Source organism: Cavia porcellus, unplaced genomic scaffold (genome assembly GCF_034190915.1).
Source record: "Cavia porcellus strain 051 isolate PalLab524CR breed Dunkin Hartley unplaced genomic scaffold, mCavPor4.1 scaffold_4, whole genome shotgun sequence".
NCBI lineage: Eukaryota > Metazoa > Chordata > Mammalia > Rodentia > Caviidae > Cavia > Cavia porcellus.
The window spans coordinates 99,854,931-99,872,729 of record NW_026947487.1 but is presented as its reverse complement, the minus strand read 5'-3'; the positions used below and the strand labels follow the sequence as shown (position 1 = coordinate 99,872,729).

At 44.0% G+C, this 17,799-nt stretch overlaps 1 long non-coding RNA gene across 1 annotated transcript in view; it reads left to right on the top strand.

Moving 5' to 3' along the window:
• Positions 1 to 17,799, top strand: part of LOC106028123 (uncharacterized) — a 40,817-nt gene that overhangs the window by 15,634 nt on the left and 7,384 nt on the right. The window contains exon 3 of the long non-coding RNA XR_001201731.2: positions 16,186 to 16,271. This is a non-coding gene — a long non-coding RNA (uncharacterized LOC106028123). The remainder of the gene's footprint in view (positions 1 to 16,185; positions 16,272 to 17,799) is intronic.

Here is a 17,799-nt window from a genome sequence, read left to right as displayed (position 1 = left end):
CCTTAATATGTGTTTTTTCAGAGGGAGGATTGGGGAAGGATCTCCCTATATAGTTCAGGCTGGCCTCAAATTCATAGTAATGCTCCTACCTCAGCCTCCTGAGTGCTGAGATTACAGACATGTTCCACCACATCTGGCTCCACGCACTGAAAGTCTTTTGGCCTGTTTCCTGAGTAGCTGGCATTCTTGCACCACACCTTGCTAAATCCTCACCTTCTCTTTTCTTCTCTTCTCTTCTCTTCTCTTCTCTTCTCTTCTCTTCTCTTCTCTTCTGTCTTTTCCCTTCTGTTCTTGCTCTCTCTCTCTCTCTCACACACACACATAGAACTAAGGATTAAACACAGGATCTCACACTTTAAAAGGAAGAGTTACTACCTTCCTTTTTAAATTTTATCTTATTTTGAAAAATAAAATAAAATTTTATTTTGAAACCAGGCATGGTGCTCATGCTTGTTATCCCAGCATGTGGAAGGCTGAGGTAGGACGATTTAATACAAATTCAAGGCCAACCTGTGCTACATAGTAAGTTCAAGGCCAGCCTGAAATACACAGCTAGATCTTGTCTCAAAATACAAGCCAGGTATGGTGGTAGGTAGCTGTAAGCCCAGCACTCTGAAGGCTGAGGCAGGAGGATCATCATGAGTCTGAAGCCAGCCTGGGGTGCACAGTAAGTTCAAGCCCATCCTACACTGCAAAACGAGACCCTGTCTCAAAAAATTTTTTTAAAAAATTTTGACAGTCTCCCTAAGGTCACTAAACTGCCCAGACTGAGCTTGAATTTGTGATTCTCCTACCTCAGCCTCCCAGAGTACTGGGATTACAGGCAGCTGCCACTAAGGCTAGCTGCAAAGTGATCTTTTAAATCATTAATCACATCATATAAATCTCCTGCTTACAAGGCTTCAGTGGTTTCCTCTTGCCCTCAGGATAAGTGTAGATGTAAGATCTCACCCTCAATGATCTCAGTTCTTTATCTTTCATCTATTCTGTCCCCAGCCTGTGCCATTCTGGCTTCCAGTATACCAGCCTGCCTGCAGTACCTTGGACATGGTCTCTACCCTGTGAGCTCTGCCTTTTCTCCTAGCTCTTTTCTACTTGGGATGCTATGCTCTCCACACATTTGGAAAATATCTCTAATGCCCCCTATAGGCTGTACCCTGTGGCTTCCCACTTAACTTCCCTGAATACTGATTACTGCCTAATGTCCTTGTCTGTGGCCAGACAGACCAGGCACAGATGGGGCTGCAGACCAGGCACAGATGGCCCTTCCCCCTGCCCAGGGACTTTAGAGTGCTGAAAACCTCTTAGGTCCTTCCCCAACAGTTGGTGAGCTGGACCAGGAGACACATAGCCAAAACTGTCTTCACAGAGGAGACACCTCAGGCTCAGAGAAGGCCAAAACTTTCCATGGCCATCTGTTTAGGAAGGGCTGAGTCTGAGCTTCAGCTCAGCCACCTGAGTCATCATCAGTTTGGCTCTGCTGTCGGATCTCTCGGAGCTCTCAGAGGACATCCTCTGCCTAGCATTGGTCTGGAGGCTGGAGTGTGACAAGGAATCACAGGCAATTCTAACACAGAGTTCACATTCTTGGAGGAACAGACTTGGGCCTGAGGAAAAATCTAACAGAAGGCAGAGGGTGGTGAGAACCCTGCTGAGCTGTGGGTTCTCACACATGGCACTGCCTGTTCCACTTAGAGAAGTTATGCCTCCGAAATTCCAGAAAACTCCAGGCTTCCTCTGCCCCACCCCACATCCCCATGGGCTGCTGCTCTCTGGTATGCAGCTTTTCCCCAGCTTTCTGCAAAGAGACACTGTGACTGCAGCCGAATCATTCATTCATTTGCCAGATATTCAGCAAGCATTTGTGGAATGCCTGCTGTGCATCCACCCTCCCTGGGGAGGCTAGAGGTGAGACCACCCCTGCCTCTGCCCCTGTCCACAGGAATTTACAGTCAATCAGAACAAGTACATCCCCAAGCCCTGCACCTTCTGTGTCACCAAATCTGAGAGTGTGCATAGATGAGTATTGCTATGTCTGTGTGCACACTGGTGTATATGTGTGAAATTGCATGTGTGCTGGTTAGGAAGGGCTTTGTGGAAAAGGGATCTTTAGCACTGCCTATCTGGGGGCTCCCCATAAAGGTGGGGGTAAATTATTGAAGGAGCAAGGACAGCAGCACGATTTAAGGCCCAGGAGGATGAGAAACAGCCTCCTTTGCTATAGAGGAGTGAAGGCCCAGCACAACTGGAGAATTGTGTACGTGTGCACTTCAGAATGGGCTACTTAGTCATGAGGTGCTGGGCTGAGGAAGGAGCATCACTCAGGGTGGTGGGGAGCCTGGGCTTTAAGATGGGGGGTTCGATGGTCAAATCTGTGCTTTGCCAATTTCCCTCAGGTCTGAGAGTGGAGCAGAGTGGGCAGCAAGGTTATTAACATTTCTAGTTGATGCTGGCCTGGGTCCAGGTGGAAACAGTAGGGTAGGATAGTAAAAGACATGCAAGGGATATTCCAGAGGTATAGGGAATGGTGACCTGTGGGACTTACTCTGGAGAGAGGGTGGCATCCTGGCTGGGGCAGGAACTTTGAGTTTGAGTGATGGGTGCATGGTGTTGTTTTTCCAATAGAATGAGGAGGCCTGGAAGGTCAGGGTTAGGGGGAAGGTGACGAGGTCAGTCTGGGTAGATAGCATCTGAGGATTCTGAGGTTTTGGGGGTGGTGCAGAGACAGCAAAAGATGTCAATAGAGAAAAAAAGGATCTGAGCTGGAGACAGTGGCCTGCTAAACCAGGCGTGGTGGCACATGCCTACAATCTCAGCATTCAGGAGGCTGAGGCAGGAGGATTGCCGCAAGTTCAATGCCAGTTCAGTGTACATAATAAGTTCAAAAACCAGCCTGAACTATGTAGCAAGATCCTGTCTCACTGGTCCCCCCACTCCCCATCAAATGGCCTGCTGGAACACTTCAGTGTGTGGTGAGGGCAAAGGCAGACTTGAGAGTGCTAAGTATGGAGCAGTATCTCTACATCCATGACCAATCTCTCCATCCCTCCATCCCCATCCTGGACCCTACTTTCCATGATGTATGTCAAAGGGTAAAGGCCAAAGTGGTTTCTCACTTTCAAGTCCAGGCTTTGCCACTCTAGCTATGTGGTTTCTGGAACTACTTCTTTCTGATGCTTTAACTGCTCAACCAATCAATATTAAAATTCCAATTTGAGAGCTAGGTGTGTTGGTACATGCCTGTAATCCTCAGGAGGCTGAGGCAGGAGGATTGCTGAGAGTTCAAGGTCAGCCTAGACTATCCATAGTGAGACCTGGTCTCTTCTTTTGTCTGTCTTTCTTTTTTCTTTTCTTTTCTTTCTTCCTGAGACAATCTCACTATGTAGTCTAAACTGACCTTGAACCCTCAGCAATCCTCCTGCTGTATCTCCTGAATGCTGGGATTATAGCCATGTGCCACTGTGCTTAATAAGACCTTATCTCTAAAATCCAAAAATAAAACAACAACGAAAACTCCAAAGAACGAACAAACAAACAAAAAACCAATTTGAGGAGGTGTTTCATTTCATTCATAGGTAATGCAACACAAATATAAACAATGAGAAGTTCCTCTCTGTGTGTGTTTATGTGCCTGGAAATTGAATCAGGGCCTTGGCACTAGCTACACCCCTAGTCCTTCTTTTATTTTTCTTTTTTCTTTTTTATTTTTTTTGTCTTTTTCGTTTTTATTGGTACCAGGGATTGAACTCACGACTGCCTGCTTGCAAGGCAGGTGCTTATGCCGCTGAGCTAAATCCCCAGCCCCTTATTTTTCATTTTTTTTGAGTACCATGAATCAGGATTTCATACTTGCTAGACAGATGCTGTGCCACTAAGCTAAATCCCTGCCCTCTTCTTTTATTATTATTATTATTATTATTTAAAAAAATTTTTTTGAGATATGGTCTTGCTAAATTTTACAGGCTGGGCTCAAATTTGCCACCTGCCTCAGCCTCCCAGAGTGCTGGGATTACAGGTGTACACCACTATGCCCAGCTGAGATGTGTCTTTTCTTGCTTCTGAGATTGGTAGTGATAAACATGACATGTGAGTAAATATTCTCAACAAGTAGGAATTGGGTGGAGTGGTTCATAGTAGTGTTGTCAGTATGTATCAAATTGTCAAGTGCAAATTTGAGAACGTTATCCTCAAGAAATAGTTGCCCAATCAGGAAAAGATCTGGGCTAGGTGTGTTGAACAGTGGCTGGTTTAAGCAGGGCTAAATGGATTACACAGTCCATTGGAGAGACAGAGACAGAGAGACAGAGACAGAGAGATTGACACACACACACACACAGAGAGAGAGAGAGAGAGAGAGAGAGAAAGAGACATACAGACAGACAGACAGAGACAGAGAGAGATTGAAAGAACAGAAGGGCATTCATGAAGACTCCGAGATATTCCATGGCTACTGAAAATGGGCATCAGGCGGGGTGAATTAATTTTTTTTTTTGAGACAGTGTCTCACTATGTAGTTTAGGCTGTCCTTAAACTTATGATGTAGCCCAGGTTGGCCTCAAACTTGTGGTGATTCTCCTGCCTCAGCCTCTTGAGTTCTGGAACCACAACCATGTACCACCACACCCTGCATGGCAGGGGATGAGCACTGCCTATGTTCCTAGCATCACTCTTGATGCTGGTGACACAGTGGTAGACCAGATAGGCAAGGTCCCTGCTATTCAGGAGTTTATGCTCCTGCCAAAAGGGAGACAGAAAACAAGTGAGTTAATATAATCAACAGAGAGAAGAGCTGTGAAGAAAACCAATCAAGGTGTTGGAGTTTGAAGTGATGGGGCTGTTTTAGTTTTGGGGGTTTATTGTTACTGAGGCAAAATACCTGACACCCAAAGATAAATGAGGAAAGGTTTATTTAGCTCACAATTGGTAGAGGTCCAAGTGTATAATTGGCTGGCTCCAAGGCAGAGTGGTATTGCAGAGGAGAAACAGTTCATGGCAGGTGGAAGGTAGCAAAGCAAGCAGCAAAAGAGGAAAACAAATTCTTTGTGTTCCTTGTACTGCATCCAGTCTACGAGGATTAGGGCAATGCCAAAGCAATCAGTGGACTGACGTAGTAGTCACTAACCCTTAATCCTAACATTGCACCATAATTCAGTCACACATTCTAGATCCAGCCACCTCTGAAAACAGCCCCACATATGACTGGGTGGGGCTATTAGACAAAAGCCATAACAGAGACTGAGCGGCTACTTTAGTCATAGTGACCAATGAAGTCCTCTTCAGAGCAGTAACTTTGAAGCTGTGGCTTGAATGACAAGGAAGACACAGCCGTGGGTTAATCAAGAGGAAAAAAACGTTCCAGGAAGCGGGAACAGCAGGAGCAAAGGCTAGGAGGTAGGAATGAGCTTGCTGTAATTGAGTCACATAGGCTGGAGAATACAAAATTGGCTCAGGATAGTTCAGGGTCAAGTCCAGGTGAGGAGTGAGAGTTTTATGTCTCTGAAAGGTGTTCAACAAAAAAGCACAGTGGAATGGAGAAAGCTCCAAAACAGCCTTGTAGCACGAATCTCATGGATTTTCTTTATATTTATTTATACTATGAAAGGTTTGCAATGAACTTGGCATCGCTTTTGAAAGCAGTATGGCCATCCCTTACTGGTACGTCTCCAGACGACCTCCTCACTGGGAGGTGTAAATTTCTAGGCTGGGCTGGCGGCTTCTCTGCAGGAGACTTGCCTGAGACCTGGCGGTTTCAGAATTTGTCCCCGCCAGTCCAGCTTCGGCCTCCAGGGGGAGCTGTGAGAAGGGCCGTGCCGAGCTGGCGTGAGCAAGGGGCGGGTGACTGTGTGTCCCACGGGCAGGGCTGGGTGTCCTTCCTTCCTTCCTGACTCCTTTTTCCTAAGGGACAAGTGGGAGGGACGTCCTTGCCTCTCCCAGGTCATAGGATGAGCTATGCTCTGGAACCCTTTCAAGCCAAGCCTCCTGACAAGGTTGCGGAGTGTGGAGTCTAGTTTATTTCTGAGTTCCTACCACTAGGATAAGTATTGAAACAGAGACAGGGAGGGCATGGGGCGGGGGCGGAGATCCAGATCACCAGCATCTGGCAGTCTCCTCGTTCCACGGCACGATGACCTAAGGTACCACCAAAGATTTCCAAACTGACCCCTGCTTTTCACCTCCCAACCTTTAAGGTTGTCTTGGGCGACACCGTGTGGGAAACGGACACACTACAGTTACAGACCTCCACAAACACAGTGCTATCAACTTCCAGGGTGGATAAATTAAACTTTAGTCACTGGGCCAGGCATGGTAGTGCACGCCTGTGATCCCAACACATGGGAGGCCGAGGCAAGAGAATCGCCACAAGTTCGAGGTCAACCTGAACTACATAATGGATTCAAGGCCAGCCTGGACTACATAGTGAGACCCTGTCTCAAATAAACTAAAACTAGGGCTAGGGATTTAGCTCAGCGGCATAAGCACCTGTCTTGCAAGTGTGCGGTCGTAGGTTCGATCCCTGGTACCGATAAAAACAAAAAAGATATAAAAAAGAAAGAAAAGAAAAAAACTAAAACCAAACAAACAAAAAAAAGGTTATTCATTGGGGTATGCAGTGCACAGTCTAGTGCAGCCATCTGTTACCACTTAAACAGATCTCAGGTCATGGAATGCCACCATTAAAACCTTCCTACCCCCCTCTGGAGGTTTAGCTCAGCGGCATAAGCGTCTGCCTTACAAGCAGGCAGTCGTGAGTTCGAGTGAGTTCGGATCCCTGATACCGATAAAAAGGAAAAAAAAAAACAAAAAATCAAAACAAAACTTTCCTGCCCCCAAGCCTGTTCAGGAGTGACAAATGTATGGTTTTTTTTTTTTTTTTTTTTGTCTTTTTCCTTTTTATCGGTACCAGCTATCGAACTCACAACCGCACACTTGCAAGGCAGGCGCTTATGCTGCTGAGCTAAACCCCCAGCCCCGATAAATGTATCTTGTTCCTTTGTATCTCAGTCCTCTGTGTTACTTGTAGTTGACCCTCCCCTCTTTTTAAAATTTATCATATATATTTTCTATATGAAATATATGATAGATAGATTTTATTGTGTGTGGGTACCTGGAATTGAACTCAGGACTTTACACTTGCCAGGCAGGCCCTGCACACTGAGCTATGTCCCTGGCCTGATAGATATAGTTTTGCTAAGCAGTCCAGACTGGCCTTGAACTTGCAGTTCTGCTTCAATCTCCCAAGTGTTCCAATGACAGGTGTGTACCATCCCCTCTTTGAAAGCTCCCTTGGCTTTTGTGCCTCCTCTTCCTGGACTGCTAGCTGCTTCTCTGGGATCTTCCTGCTTCTTGGGGGGCTGGTCCCCTTCCCCTTTCTGTGTATTCCCCTCTTCAAGGCATCCCTACAACTTCTAGGGCCTTGTTTCTGGACCCACACTGATACCTTGAGTCTTAATTCTCCCATTTCCCCTGTTCCCTCTGTAAGTACCCCAAACTTCACTGTGGAAAGTCATCCTTCTCACCTCACCTCAGGATTAGTCCTCTTGGGTCCTCATGTGACCCTTTTACATATATATATATATATATATATATATATATATATATATATTTGTATTTTTGTATTTTACCAGTACCAGGGATCGAACTCACGACAACACACTTGCAAGGCAGGCGTTATGCCGCTGAACTAAATCCCCAGCCCCTCCTCATGTGACCTTTTACCAGATGTCTTGTCAGCCCCCAAGTAAGCCCCTTCCTCCCCACCGCTGCTACCCTGTGCTTGACCAGATCATCACCTGCACCTTCTGTAACACGGTTAAACCTTAGCGTGCTTAATTTTACTGTGCTAATCCAGTCTCCACAAGGCAGCTAGATTGTCTCTGTACATTGGATCTTACCCTTTCTCACTAGTCCATGCTCTCTGGCCAGTTCCTAGACAGAGTGAATTTTTTATTTTGTACTGGAAATGGAATACAGAGCCTTCACATTAAGCTACATCCCCAGCCCTTTGAAATTGTTTGTTTGTTTTGAGACAGGATCTCAATAAGTTGTTAAATTGCCCAGTCTGGGCTCAAAGTTACCATCCTCCTGCTTCAGCTTCCCAGAGTGGTAGGGTTGCAGATGTGTGTGCCATAGCACCTGACTATGGCTGAATTTATTTGTTTCTTCTGAATACATCCAGTTTTCCCAAGTCTTTTCTTGGGCTACTCTGTGTACCTGAACACTTTGTCCTCTTTCTCTCACTTGGCTAATTCACCTGTGAGGACTCAGCGGGGACCTACATCCTGTGGGATAGCTTCGCTGCTGGATCCAAGGCTAGGCAGGAACTCTTTCTTTCTTTTTTTTTTAATCAGTACCAGGGATCGAACTCATGACCATGTGCTTGCAAGTCAGGCACTTATGGTGCTGAGCTAAATCCCCAACCCCAGGAATTCTTTCTTGACATATACTTCCCTTATCACTGCCTGCTACCCCTTCAGAAACGTCCTCTTACTCCTACCAACTCTTAAGGCCGAATCCAGGTTGAATTACATGGCTGTGTGTCCATTTCTCACCCTCGAATGGCCTAGATCTCAAAAGCCACTGAGTTCTAGGGAAAGCAAAGCCAGGGTCAAGAGTCACCACAGCAAACCAATGGCCAGGCTGGGATGAGACCCCAGGCTCTTACCTTTTCCTCCAGGGCTCCCTTGTTCCTTCTGATGCCAGAGCAAGCTGAGTTAAGATCTATGAGGGCCTAAGGGGCCTCAACCAGAAAGAGATTATCCTAGGGAGAAGGCAGTCCATGCTCCTGAGCACCCAAGATGCTGTCCCGGGAAGCTGAGGCAGCTAGTGTGCTGGGGACCATAGGTCAGCACATCTCCCACGGGACATAGTAAAGCTCTCTTCTCCCACATGGCTGCACAGTGGGAGTGCCTGAATTCCTGAAGGATACTGTTGGCAGCTGTTGGGGCCCCCAGGTTAATTATTTACAACACTGCACAGGAGAGAATGTGCTGAGATGGGACCTCTCCCTCCTGGCCTTGGGTTCCCAGGGCACTGATCTCTCCAGAGTGCTCTCCTCCCATGAGCCTGAAGTCTGACAACCAGCCTGGTCTTCCTTGGGCCTGGGCACGTCACTCTGCTCTGGCCCCATGGAACTCCCATCTCTTTGCTGAGACTGCTTTACAGGGTTCCTCCACAGGCTTTTGCTCTGGCTGTGCCCTCTGACTGCTCCCGGGGTGACCCCAGCCACTTGCTCAAGAAACTCATTAAACACTGACCAGCTTTTTGTTCCATAAATAAAAAGCGCTGAATATGCTGTCTGGCACTTAGGAGATGCGCCCTTCAGCTTACAACATTTGCTAAGCAAACAAATAACCCAAAATAGAATAGAAAGGGCTCATCCGGTCTTTTCCCTTATTCCCAAAATCCTTCCTGATAGTTCATTGGAACAGCCCTGCTCCCTCTGCTTGAAATTCAAATCAACCCTCTTTATATCTGAACTTCCCTTTCCTAGAGTAGAGAGGTCTTCTAGGAGCCCCGTGTGGCCCCCACACTGAATCTTTTCCCTTGTCTTTTAACACAAGTGTGATGACTTGCTCAGTGGCTGTGAGCTCTGTGGGGCTGGGGACATGGTGACTTACTCACTGTTCCATGCCAGTGCCTTCTATGGAAGCTTGACCAGAGCTCAAGAAATGAATACCTGCTGGATTCTGAATGAGTGAGGCCATGGGCACTGGGATACTTTCTCTGTCTCCTGGTACTGGATGAGTCAATGCCATCTCTTTGAGTTGTTCTAAAGTGCCCAGAGGCCAAGTCTCTTTCTCCCTTGAGCTGTTGTGATTCTTGCAGTCCTCTAGTCTTTCTCTCTGTTGTTTTCTTACTGATTTCCCAGAATAGCATAGTGGCTTGACAGTTTCACAGTACAACTGAAAATGTTCCATAAGATTCCTCCATGTCTGTTTCCTGGAATTTGGTTTCTGTCTGCCTTGGCTTCTAAAGCCTACGACTCATTTACCCAGCCAGCAGCATCTTCTCCACTGGGATTTCTTACAGGAAGCCTGAAAGCAGCATTTTTTCACTCCACCCACTCTTGGCCCTGGCCTTTCTTTTTCTTTTACTCCACACTTCCTACCCCTGCTTTTCTTTTTCTTTTTTTTAAAAAAATTTTTTTTTGTCTTTTTCTTTTTTATCGGTACCAGGGATCAAGCTCACGACCGCCTGCCTCCAAGGCAGGTGCTTATGCCGCTGAGCTAAGTCCCCAGCCCCCACCCCTGCTTTTCTTACCTAAAACCCTAGATTTCTTGTATCATGAGAGTGGGTAGTTTTCCTCCTTGATTCAGCCTTCATTAAACCAGGGCCCTCTACCCCAGCCTCAGCCTAGAGCCTTTTGTTTTTGGTTTCAGGAATCAAACTCAGGACCTTGTGCTTGCCAGGCAGGTGCTGTGCCGTTGGAGCTATATCCCTGGCCTGCATTTTTTAAAATGAATTTTAAAAATTTTACTTAGTTTTTCAACTTGTTTTTCTTTTTTTAATCAAATTTTATTACATATTGTAGATACACATAGTGATCACATTCATCATAGAGAATTTATACCTGTACTTGATATAACTTGTTTCTTTTTTCCCATTCCACTATCCTCCTTTCAACCCCTCCTTCTGTTTTGTAAAAACATTTATAAACATTTGTAACATCTGTAACATTTGTAAAAACATCTTTTTTTTTTTGGTACCAGGAATCAAACACGCAGCCTCACACCTGGCAGGCAAGCACTTAGGCCACTGAGCTAAATCTCTGGCCCTTCTTTTCTCATTGTTTTTACTTTTCCCTTCCTTTCTTTCCCCCTCCCTCTCTCTCTCTTTTTTTTTTTTTTTTTTTTTTTGTCTTTTTCATCTGTACCGGGGATGGAACTCACGACTGCCTTCTTGCAAGGCAGGTGCTTATGCCGCTGAGCTAAATCCCCAGCCCCTTCCCCATCCCTCTCTTATTCCCCTCCCCATCTGAACGTTTTCTTCCTATTGCACAGTATCTGTTATACACTTCAGTCCTTATTTATACTTCCAGTTTCTCACCCCAGAGAAACATTGCAGTATTTACATGTGTGTCTGATTTATTTCACCTAAGAGTATGGTCTCATGGTGCATCCATTTACCTAGAAATGTCTTAAACTTATCCTTCTTTATGGCAGAGTATAAAGAAGCCCACATCTTCTTTATCTATTATTGAGTTGATAGGTATTTGAGTTGTTTCTAAGATTTGTCAATCTGGAGCCTTTTCAGAGCTTCCAAGGCCTCATATCTCCAAACCCAACAAGGACACAAAACTACCTTTGTAAATTTGCTAAATTTCCATATAATTACAACCTCTGGCTCTTTATGGAAATCTAGAAAGCTATAGGAATATTTCTAATGTATTTTCTAGATGCCAAGCTTCTTGTCCTTCTTGGGTACACACACACATACACACACTCCTAATATTTTAAAAATGTTCAAATGTCCCAAGTACGGTGGCACATACCTGTAATCCTAGTACTCAGGGAGGCTGAGACAAGAGGGTTGCAAGTTTTACCACAGCTTGGGCAGTTTAGCAACTTAGCTAAATTGAGTCTGAGGATGGAGCTCAGTGTGAAAGCTTTGGGTTCAATCTCCAGTTCCTCCCCCAACCCCGCAAAAAATGTTCAAATGCAAACTGTAGACTCAGCAGTCTGCACACAGCCAGCCTTCACATCTGCCTCCTCAGAAGGATTTCATCACCTGTCAAATGAGAAGGAATCGTGAAGATGTGCTCACACTGATCCCTGTGGCCTGACTGTGTGTATCTATGTGAACTTTGAGAGAATCTACAGAAATTATCTGGGCGTAAATGGGACTTTAGGAACTGTTGCTACAATGGAGCTAATATCTGAGTGAGGATATGCAACATCTCAGTAGGCATTTGAAAACTGGGTGGAGTGGGTGTGCATTTGTGTTGAGTTCCTGAAGGGTTGTTGAAGGCCTGAATAAAAACTGCTTTACAAATGCATTAGTGAAACAAAGCAGAGTGGACAGGGAGTTAACCAGGCTTACATGAAGCTTGAAAATCAACTATGATGGAGTTCACTGTCATCATCACCTTCAGTAACATTACAGTAACAACAGTCACTACTTTTTTTTTTTTTTTTGGCACCAAGGATCGAGCTCACAACCTTGTGCTTGCTAAGCAGGCACTTATGCCACTGAGCTAAATCCCCAGCAGCCATCACTTTTGAAGACTCAGTGCAAACCAGACACAGCCATCACCCTCCAGCCATCCCCACCCACAAAAGCCATCAGAACCAAATGGATTCACTTATGCCAAACTCTAGCAAAATGGAGATGGAAGACAAAAGGAAGGAGCTTTCATACCTGCATGTGTATGACCAAAACTACTGCATGGACTCTATAAACACAACTTGAGCAAAATCTACCACAACCTTATCAAAAAAGATTTCTAGGCTATTATAACTTTCCATAACAGCTCATGCTACATTTCCCAGACAATGCATGTAGGTTTTTTTTTCTTTTTACTCTTTTTTTGTCTTTACTCAGTCCAAGTTCACTCTGCAGAGCCACTCTTCACTTTTGCTTTTAGAATAAATTTTGTCACTGTTAAAAATATATATTTTTAGAAAGATACATATTTAGCAACTGCCTACTCAACCTTGATTCCACCCTTAATGATCCTTGTAGCCAAGGATAATTGTTGGCAAAACAACTTGTATTATCCTTCTCATTTTACCTTTAAAAATCCTTCTCTTCCTTTATCTCTCTGGTGTGCCTATGATTCATCATAGCATATGTACCCTGGATCTTATAATCCCCTGTTTATTCCTGAGTAAATTCATTTCTCCTTCGAGTCGCTCTCTGTGATATTACTTTAGGTTGACACATCTGCTCTGCCCTAGTCTTGGAAAATTTTGCCCAAGCCATAATTTGTTGGATTCAGTTTAAAATGTAAATGCAAGGGGCTGGGGATTTAGCTCAGCGGCATAAGCGCTTGCCTTTCAAGCAGGCAGTTGTGAGTTCGATCCCTGGTACCGAAAAAAGACAAAAAAAATTAAAAAAAAAAAAAGTAAATGCTAAAGCCTCATTCTAAATTATTATGAATTTCAAGACAGTGACAGAAGAGCATGAACATCATCACAAGACCCTTTTGAGCAGAGAGCCCAACGCAGCTACCCAGATTTCAGGCCTAAAAGCCAGCCCTACTTTGACTACTGAATTATACTTATGGCTAATGTGATCTTTCATAGAGAGATTCGATACCCTTGGCCCAGGGCTCAGTCTGCCCACCTGGAAACGAGTTGTGCAGCAGTCTAGGGGTTTCTCTGTACACTATGACTGCTGATGACCAGCTATTCTCTCTCTTTGTCTGTGATTAAGGTTGTGGGTTCTGTGTCTGTGTCTGAATGGTTTTGACTGATGTCTGCTATCTCCTGTATTATAATCAAATCAGACTCCAGGAAGCAGTCTAGGATAATTCAGCATAGACGAGTTTTTCAGAAGTCTGATCAGTATCCCTAAAGGAGGACTAAGCTGTGGAGCCATAACCTGAACAGAGGGGACCAAGTGAGAGGCTCTGGGAAAATTGTAGAAGTGGAGCAGAAGTGAAAATGCAGCCCCAAAGGGTTGTGCATTTACTTTCTGTCAATTACAATTATTTTTCTTATCACAAAGCAGTGTGGGTCTGGGGCAGTAGCTCAGTGGTAAAGCATCTGCTTAGCATGCATGAGAACTCTATTTCCAATCCCCAGCACTGCAAAACAAATACATAAGACAAAACAAAATAAGCAAAGTGTGCTCATTATAGGACATCAGGAATAGGCCAGATGTGGTGATATGTGGCTTGAGAGGCAAAAGGACCAGAAGTTAGAGCCCAACCTGAGCACAGCAACATAGAAGGACCCTGTCTGAAGAAGTAAAAAGGGATAGGGATGTAGCTCAGCGTAAAAGCCCTACGTTCAATCCCCAGCAGTGCGCACAGGCATGCACACACATGCACATACCTGTGCGCACACAGACACAGACAGACAGACAGACAGACACACACACACACACACTACAAGCAAACAAACAAACAAAAAATTTCCCAAATAGCATAGAGGAACAGATAGGTAAGTGATAAGTAAGGATATAGTTTGTTTTTGTAGTACTGGGAATCAAACTAATCACCTCACACTTACCAAGCAGACTCATGTATTTAATGATAGGATCTGGGTGGTGGGTATATACAGTTTCTTTTTCTTTTCTTTTCTTTCTTTTTTTTTTTTTTTTTTTTTTTTTTTGTCTTTTTCATTTTTATCAGTACCGGGGATCAAACTCACGACCTTGTATTTGCAAGGCAGGTGCTTATGCTGCTGAGCTAAATCCCCAGCCCCAGTATATACAGTTTCAGTAGATGTTTTTCAATTTGACTGTCAAATTGAAAATTTACATAACAATAAGGTGTAAGAAAAACATCCCTCAAAAAAGAAAAACACACCCAGGAATGTCCCACCCAGAAATAATCATGTTTCATATTCCTTTATAGAGCCTCCTTTAAGACATTCTAGAGAGAGATAAAAATGACTACAGTTCCAGAAACAGCATCAGGGGGAGATGTCTGAGCAAGGCAGACATTTGAATGGAGGAGAAAAGTAGAGAGCCAACAGCAGGAAAATAGCATGGCAGAGATGAGCCAGTGCATGTTGACCGTAACTAATAGTGTAGATGGCCTCAATTCACCAATAAAAATAAACACAGGCAGAATGGATCAAGAAATAAAGTCCATCAATATGTGGTACACAAGAAACATTTAACTGGAAAGGAAATTCATAGACTGAAAGTCAAAGGAGGGAAATGCTTCTTGCGACAGGAAACTAGAAAAAAGGGGTACCTTGCCCATCAAACACAATGGATAAGAATATGGCATTTTTACATAATGGAAAGCTATTCCCCTATAGGATAATTAGGAGACTCTGGTAGGTAAATGGATGCAACTGGAGATCGTGCTTGTGAGTGAAATGGTTTGGATTCACACAGGTGAACATGTGTTGTCTCCCTAGTACGAAAAGCTGAAAGAGTTAGTGGGATCCAAAATATACAATAGATATTGTGAAAGTGAAAGGGGAGGAAGTGTCTAAAAAGGGAAGATGGTAACCATCATTAATTTCCTATTAACTTGTTTTGAAGCAATGGATCATTTTCATTGTTCTGTTTTGTTTGGTTTTACTCTATTGTGTTTTGTTTGATTTTATTATATCTGAAGGTATGTGAAGATAACAAGATATATTAAGGTAATTATTGTTGATGTCCTATTATCTTGTTTTGAAGTCCTGTAGCGTGTTCACTGTTTTGTTTTGATTGCTCTATTCTGTTTTATTTTGTTTGGTTTTATTCTCTTTAAAATAAAGAAAAAAATAGAACCTCCTTTAAGATCCTCTTTCATGCTCCTATAGACATACGAATTTTTACACATTTTTTTGTTTTGTTTTGCTCCAACTCAGGTGAAGTTGATTGTTTCCCAAAACAAAACACACAATAAAACAAGAGAATGTATTTCAGTGGTAGAGGCCCTAGTTTTGATCCTAAGACATCTAAAAAAAAAAAAATAGAACAAAGAAAACATTTTTGTGTGGTACTGGGAATTGAATTCAAAGCCTCACACTGAGCTACATTTCCAGCCCTTTTTTATTTTGAAACAGTGTCTCACTAAATCACTGTTTCCCAGGCTGTGCTCAAATTCATAATCCTCCTACCTCAACCTCCCAAAGTGCTAGGATTACTGGTGTGCACCACTTCACCTAACTAAAGCAAAACAAAAAACTTTTAAGCAGTAGTCTTGTTGACTGCTCAAGTATTGAGCCCCTGAGAAAACCAAATTCTATCTCTCATCCTGGAAGATCTTTACACATGAACCCCCAGCTGCCATTCTGGCCAATTCTTATCATAAATTTGTACTCCTGAGGTTAAAGCTCCTACATGACCTCTGCTAGTCTATAATCCCATCCCCATTTGTCCTAGGAGAAATAGGGCAGTAACAGTTTTTCTGGATTACAGAGAGGAGGCACCCTGAGCTCTCCATGCTGTTGGAGTTGCTCTTATCTGCACACATCATATCGGCACAGGAAATATTGGGCCCCCATGAAGGATGTAATAGCTGATCAATATTCCAGTATTATATAGAACAAAAATTCCTTTTGTTTTTTAAAATAGGGTCTTGCTATATGTTCAGGCTGACTTCAAACTCCAGGCAATCCTCCTGGCTCAGCCTCCTGAGTACTGGAATACTGGAATTACAGGTACGTGGCACCACCCTTGACTGTCTTGCCTAGCATTTTGAGGGAGTGTACTAAGTAATATGGGTCAGCACATTTTCCAAGCTTCCAAGAGCAATCTCATTACAGTATTAGAACTGTCTACTGTCGCCGAGTGTGAAATCCTACATCCTGGAAGAGTGACCTTACCTCTCTAAAGTCTTCTTTATCCAGATTCCTAGTCTTCATGTATCACCCTAGAGCCATTCCTGGTCTGCTTTTCCAGTTCTCACCAGTTCCAGCAGCTGCTTCCTCTCTCTTCCATTTCCCCCTCCCAGTGTCAGTGTTTTCTCTTTCATGCAAAACTGAGACAGGCCCCAGAGATGGATCTGCTGGTTAGGAGGGGTGGCATGGCTAAGAGTGAGAAAGGAGAGCATTGTCCTTTAAGAAACCAACCTAGATAGAAGGCAATATGTAGTTTTCAAGCAGTTCACCCTGCCCCGACCCTGCTCCAACACAGGCAAGGTTAATTACATCCCTTAATTCCCATACATTGTTCAGAGTCAGGAATTCCTGGAGTTCAGGGTTTTCAAATTCATCTATCTAAATATCTGCAGCAAATCAAAGGATCCCACCCTTCCCCTGTTATGGAATGGAATGGGCTTCTCCATAGATTTCAAAACTGAGAACTCAGACTTGTCTGAAGTTCTGCCATTCTACACATGAGTCCTACGGCTGGTGCAGCTTTGTCCACCTTGTAGTTTCATGACATGAAGGTCTTCTTACTGCCAAGGTGTCTTCTTACTGCCTCCTTTTCCCCCCTGATGATTAATAGATTTAAACACTTAATTTTCTGTTTCAACTTGCCAATAATACTAAACAATTGATTCAAGGTGTCTAACTTCCCTCATACTCCAGCGTGTCACAGGCACATCTTACTTCTGAATTTTGACCTTGTTTACTGTTTTAGCACATCACTGCAATAGCCTGCAGTGGCTCTCAGACGCCACCTCCTGTTGAAGATGAGGTCCTTCTCCTCTTAGGATCAGCAAAGTGCTTAGTTCCAGAATTTTTTCTTTTGGGTCTGCTTTCTAGGACCCCTCCTGCTATTGCCTATTTTGGATAAGTGATTTACTGAAGGAGAGCTCTGATAGATGAGGCATGAAGAAAATAGACAGATCATGGAAACATTAGAAATGGATTTGTTCTGATTTGGAGTCAAGCTTCAGCCAGATAGTATGGAACATCCAGAGAGTGAATTAAACCATATAGCTGGTCCTGCCATGAGGCAAAGAGGCTGCTTGGTTAACATCAGGCCACAATTATCATGGCTTGCCTCTGGAGAAGGCAGGACAAATAATATGCATGCAAGAAGAATTTCTTGGAGATGTATATCAATAGTAAATTGCTTGTATAGCATGCAGGGAGCCCTGGGTTCAATCTCTAATAAAGACAGAGACAGAGACAGAGACAGAGACAGAGACAGAGACAGAGACAGAGACAGAGAGACAGACCAAGGGACAGAAAGAGACAGAGAGAGAGAGAGAGAGAGAAAGAGAGAGAGAGAGAGAGA